The sequence below is a fragment of the Bison bison genome, unplaced genomic scaffold (genome assembly GCF_000754665.1).
Source record: "Bison bison bison isolate TAMUID 2011002044 unplaced genomic scaffold, Bison_UMD1.0 scf7180017864037, whole genome shotgun sequence".
NCBI classification, from domain to species: Eukaryota; Metazoa; Chordata; class Mammalia; order Artiodactyla; family Bovidae; genus Bison; species Bison bison.
The window spans coordinates 4,123,478-4,130,145 of NW_011494609.1; positions in this window are offsets into that span (position 1 = coordinate 4,123,478).

Genomic DNA, 6,668 nt, shown 5'->3' on the forward strand with positions numbered 1-6,668 from the left:
CAGTTGTGCTGGTCGTGGCTGGGTTTGGTTGGTGTGTTCTTTGGCTTTAGGCTGGAGCTCATTAAGTGGCTGATGGTCAGCTGGCTACTGACTGACGTAGGAAGACCTCAACTGGGACAATGGCGCTCTTCCATGTGTTTCGCCTTGCAGTACACGAGTTCAGGTGTATTGGAACATGCAAGCACCTTCCCAAACTGTGCTTCCTTCAAGTTTGTTACTGTCCCATTGACCAAAGCAAGTTATAAGGTTGAGCTCAGGGTTGGAGTGGGAGGGAACACGTCACGTGGCATTCCCCAGCATCTTGTCTTAATATGGTCTCATCTATCCATCTATCTGTCCGTCTGTCTATCCATCCATCCATTCAAAAAGTTTCCACATATCAAGCATAGCGATAGATACTGGAGATATAATAGTAATCAAAAACAGTCAAGACCCTACTCTCAAGAGTCAACAGATGAACTAAATAACCAGAGGTACCACCCCCAGATCAGTTTGCCAAAAGCGCCAACTGCTCTCCATCACTTTCGTGGCCCAAAGCTTTTTACAGGGCCCCATTATTACAGAATAAAAGCAGTTTTCCTTATCCTGGCCTTGAGCTTTTCCTTTACGTGTCCCAGGAATTTTCTTTCAATATGAGTCCTTCTCTGGTCCCCATCATTTTCCTCTCTCATTGACTGGCTGGGCTCCTCACTATCTCCCAAGCAGGCTGAGTTTACTTCTGATCTGCCTTCAGCCTCATAACTCTGCTTCATTTGTCCTTTTACCTATCAAAAATGGATGTATCTAGTGAAACAGAATGAAACCCATTATCTGCCAATGTCCAGCTCAGGACTCTGCTATTCTGTGGCTACAGGCTTTTCGGTCACACAGTTTCTTCCTGACTCAAACACCACCTTCACCCCAGCCCACGGTCCCTGCTCAGTTTTCTGAGGCAGATCCAGGGTCCTGGCTGGGGTAAGACAAATGAGGTGCCTAGGGGGCAGTGTTTAAGGAAGCGCTCACTCACGGGGTCATGCACTATCAGTTCAGAGTTAGCGCCACCACAGTACAGTCAGTGCTTCCTAAAACATTGCATCCTGGGAGCCTCATTCACCTCTCCCAAGTCCCCACATTGGCCATACCTGTCATTTTAATATCTTCTATTCATTTCCTTTCTTAAGGTCAATGGTTCATAAGACTATACATCTTCTAACAGTACCAAGTCTGCCTCACCCAAGGTCAGGAAATACCCAGTGGAATATTACAACTAAAGTTTCAGGGAAAGTATAGTGTTCCTGATATTTGGTAAGGGCTTCCCTGGTGGTTCAGATAGTAAAGAATCTGCCTGTAATGCATAAAGCTCAGGAAAAAGACTGGAAGAGACAAAGAATGAAGGGATAAAGGGGGGATTGGATAATTCTGCCAAAGACAAAGACAGTCAATTCATTTTGTCATATGAATTAAAGGAAAGCAACCTTGAGAGGTGTGATACTTGCTGGATGAAGAGAAGCATAAAAATCGTGAGCCTGAGCAGGAGAGAGGGAGGGCCCAGATGTAAATTCATACAGATGGAAAAAACCCACAGACGCAGGGAGACCTTGAGTTTTTGAATGAGTAGTAGTAGCATTAGCTGCTTGGTTATGCCCAACTCTGTGACCCCAGGGACTGCAGCCCACCAGGCTCCTCTGTCCATAGGATTCTCCAGGCATAAAGTGGGTTGTCATTCCCTTCTCCAGAGGATAAAGCTAAATACATTCATGACTATGGCCATAGCCAAGACAGGGGGTCAAGAGAAGGGAAGCCCATGACATCATGGAAATGTGATTCAGAAAGGACCAATCAGAAGGGCAATGATGGATTCCTGTTTAACAAAGACAAAGGCACAGCAGGAAAACATCTGCAAAATTTGGTAAAGTGCATGTTTCCTGTCAGGCTTTTCATTGACAATGACACCAATGTAGACATAAGAACCTATATTCTTAAGGAACTCAGGATTTTTAAGAGCCCCAGATGATTTAGGTACAAGTCCAGGCCTTTCCCTTGTGGCTCAGCTGGTAAAGAATCCCCCTGCAATGTGGGAGACCTGGGTTCGATCCCTGGGTTGGGAAGATCCCCTGGAGAAGGGAATGGCTATCCACTCCAGTATTCTGGCCTGGAGAATTCCATGGACTATATAGTCCATGGGGTCGCAAAGAGTTGGACATGACTGGGCAACTTTCACTTCACTTCCAGGCCTTCCAACATTAGATTGACTTTCTGAAACCCCTTAACGTCCGTTGGACAGCTACTTCAGTAAGTTCTGGAGTTACAGTTCGTACCATACAGACCACATGGGCAAAAGCTAATGTCTTGAGTCTTCATTTTCAATGTTAATTTGATAATTGTAAACAAACATTAGTAAAATCTGGAAAAGCACAGGGAAACCAACCAAGGGTAATACCTCCCTGATAATTGAAAGTCATTAAAGCTCTGATGTGTCCTGCTAGGAAAGATCATTGATTGCCCTCATGATGGAAACCCAGATGAACGTGCCTCTGTTTTACTTCTCTGTAATCCTTTAGTTCTGCTAACGCTTGCCAGTCCTGGAAATGTCCTTAAACTGCAAGGAATATTATCCCAGATATAAATCCTATGTGAGAAACAGTATCTTCAATAAAATCTCTGTGTGTATATGTATCTCTAAAGACCCCAGGTTCCAGTAATGATGTAATATGACCCCGCCTTTCACAGGCAGCCCCAGAGGCTGAGGGAGTCATGGTCTGTTGGTTGGATGTAGCTGGAGTAGCATAAAGTGATACCTTGGTTTCTTCTTTCTGCTTTTGAATAAACTCAAAACTTAAGAAGAAGATGAAATGAGAACCAGAACATGAACAAGATTTTGCTTCCTGCCCTCCTCCCAGAAATCCAGCCAGTGTCTGAACTGGCAGCAGGAGGGGAAGGGAATTTAAGGAGGAGGAAATTAAAGCACACACCACAAATTGTAAGTGTGATATTCTGTTTTCTCAGTAAAGTTGATATTTTTTCATTTTGGCATTTTGAGGTTCTGTAAGAATTTGCAGCCTGCATCTGTAAGTCTGAATGATACTCTTCCAAAAGAACATTGAATTCAATAATTAAGTGATGAACACCAAGGGTTTCTTTCTGCAGAGGAGATTTGCGACTCATTCTTACCCAGACCTATAATTTAGGGGCCCAATGCCATGTCTTTAGGACACTGGCAAGTGCAAGCATTAAAATTCACATATTGCATTTTTCCATATTGAAACATCAACCACAGATCTCGCTTATTCCATTCAAAACCACTTTGCATAGTCCAGAAATTAGTGATCCTCACAGCACCCTAGTGAAAAAGGCAGTATTATGCTTCATGCTTCTAAAGAGTCATGTGGAGGTTTGTGAATTTGCCTATCACCAGGAAAACGAGTAGCAATTACAATAAAAGTCCAAAGTTCCTGGAGCCAGGTGCTCTGCTCAGGCCGGGCATATGCATCATTCTTTGCCAGCCAAACTGAATCATTGAATCCTCCGCCATCTCACCAATGTGAATTCTGGCATCTCTCACTCAGAATAATTTTAGTTTGCTCATTCCCCTTAGCTTTCTCTGCCTGGATCTCTTGCTAAAATTAACCTCAAGGTTGGAGGAGCTGGAAAGTTCAGGACCAACCCAAAATGTTTTCCATCTTTTGACCAAACCTCGAATACTGAACATTTCTAACATTCAAAGAGGGTTTGTTGAAGTTTCCCAACTTTACCCCTCCTGGTTTCAAATGGCACCCGAAGCAGAAGAGCCAAAATGCTGTAAGGAGAAGCTATTCCAAACAAGATTCTTGGCCCAAGGCAGGCCTGAAAGGCTCCAGATGCATCTGATTGAAGTCGCCAAGCTCCTGGGTGCCTGTGTAAAAGGGGCCTGTGGATTCTGGAAGGTCTGGCTGTTATGAGCGGGTACAGTATAAGGCTGGGTCCCTTTTTCTGGAACAGAGTGTTGGGTGTGACATTGGCAAGGCTGTGACTGGACAGCAGAGGCAGGTAACCAGTGGGGAGGGGGACAGCCCCTCCTGGGACTCCTTAAGCCACCTGCAGTGCTGTGGCTCCATGAACTTGTGCTGCGCAGCTGTGGGGTCACAGGCAAGGCTTCCCTTGGAGCAGGAATGTGCTTTCAAAGTGTGAACAAGGTGGAAACTGACACTCTGATGCCCCTGGAGGAAAAAAATATACGCCTTCTGTTTACATGCATGTGACTGCCAGTCTGACAGAGGGAGCACACGGGAGTCTCCTACGCTGTGGGTCAAGCCTCAGAAACGTGACCCAAATAGCGCTTGAGAAGTTCGAGTAGCCATTCAAGAAAGCTCCATCTTGGAGGACACAAGCCATGCCTCTTGGGGGTTTCTGCTGTCTAGAAACATCCAGGGCTTACCAAATTATGCCAAGGTTGATGCTTTCAAATTGTGGTGCTGGAGAAGACTCTTGAGAGTCCTTTGGACAGCAAGGAGATGCAACCAGTCCATCTTAAAGGAAATCAACCCTGAATATTCATTGGAAGGACTGAGGCTGAAGCCGAAGTTCCAATACTTTGGCCACCTGATGTGAAGAGCCAACTCACTGAAAAAGACCCTGATGCTGAGAAAGATTGAGGGCAGGAGGAGAAGGGAATGACAGAGGATGAGATGGTTTGATAGCATCATCAACTCAATGGATATGAGTTTGAGCAAGCTCTGGGAGATGGGGAAGAACAGGGAAGCCTGGTATGCTGCAGTCTGTGGGGTTGCAAAGAGTCGGACATAACTGAGCAACTCAACAACAAGAATCGAGGAAGAAAAAGACCTTTCAGAAAGTGCTAAGGAAAAAACTGATCTCAAAGTATGTGAGAAATTAAAACATTCTTTCTTTACCGAATTCCTACACAGGCAAGGCTTCCCTCTGAGCCACGCTTCTCCAACTTGACTGGGTGGAGGAATTCCCCATGGGATCTTATGAAACTCTGGACTCTGGCTCTGTCGGCCTGGGGGGTGAGGGAAACACGTGATTCTGAATCCTAACAAATTCCTGTGTGATGTTAGTGCTCCTGGTTCACGGGCCACTCTGAGTAGCTCAGTAGCTTAACGTCTTGTATTTGAAACAAGGGTCATTAAATAGCTCTTTATACCATTAGACAGCTTTCATTTGATGGGTTAGTTTCAATGCCTTTAAAAAAAAATTCCTATTTCCCCATTGAGCAATATGTCTTCATCTCAGGAAGGTTAAGAAATAAACACTGAAACTCTTGCCTGTCTATAATACTAAGTTTTGGGACTTCCCTGGTGGTCCAGTACCTGGGATGCTGTGCTCCAGATGTGGGGGACCTGGGTTCAGTCCCTGGTCGGGGAACTAGATCCCACACGCCACAGTGAGGATCCAGTGCAGCCAAATAAATAAAATAAATAATTAAAAAAAAACTATCCTCTTAAATTTGAATTGTACACTTATCCTGAGGGCCTTGTGTGCAAGACAGATGTCTCCACTCTGGACCCCACCACCAGAGTCCAGGAGACAAAACCATTAATGTTCAGGCCTGCAGAACTCTCCAGTTGTTTTAAATTTTTGGATTTGCCAAAGAGCAGGTTATAATCCTTCCATGAAGCTCTGTCATCCATGTCCCAGTTTAAAAATCACCACTCATCCCTTATATGTGGAATCTAAATAAAAAAAAAATGATACAAATGAACTTACAAAACAAAAAGAGACTCACAGACTTAGAAAATGAACTCAAGCTTGCTGAGGGAGGGGAAGGGGCAGTTAGGGACTTTGGGAACGTCATGTACACACTGCTATATTTTGAATGGATAACCAACAAAAACCTACTGTATAGCACAGGGAACTCTGCTCAGGGTTATGTGCCAGCGTGGTTGGGAGCGGGGTTTAAGAGAGAATGGATACATGCCGGCTTAGTCCCTTCACTGTTCAACCGAAACCTTCACAACATTGTTAATCAGCTACACCACAACACCACATTCTTTTGGTGTTAAAATAATATTTAATTTTTAAAAAATCATCACTGAGGTCATTGTCAGCATGGCATGGAAGTTTGGGGATAGTACCTCTGTTGGAACACAAAGACTTAGAAAATAATGGAAAATGTGTGCTAGGGAGAGCTCATTTGTCCTCCTGAGATTTTAGACTGTACACAGACTACATAAAGACCAGATACAGACTATATACTGACCACATAGAGGCTATATACAGCCTACGCACAGTCCATATATATCAACTCTGTACAGACTATGTAGAGACTATACACAGACCACGCACAGACCATATAAAGACTATATATAAACTATATAAAGACGCTATACAGTTTTGGGGGGATCTTCTTTGCCTCCATTTTCTGGCCAGAGAATCTTCTTAACGATAAGCAGGTTCAGAGACGATGTATAGTAATCAGGAAACGAGAAAGTCTCACAGGATGTTTGGATTGCATTGCACTGCACACAGAAGTATATACGTTAATTATAGGATTATGCAAATACACATCTTTCCACCTTTGCTATTATTTTTAGAGAGCCACTAAAAATAACACCTGAGCGTATCCGTCCCCCAGTAGAAGCTGTAGCCAATCTGAGAGAGGATGAAAACTGCCATCCAATGACTTGGCAAAGCCACGTTCGCTGCAGCCACTTGGGTACAAGTCCAGAGCCGGCAGCCCAGAGCCTGAG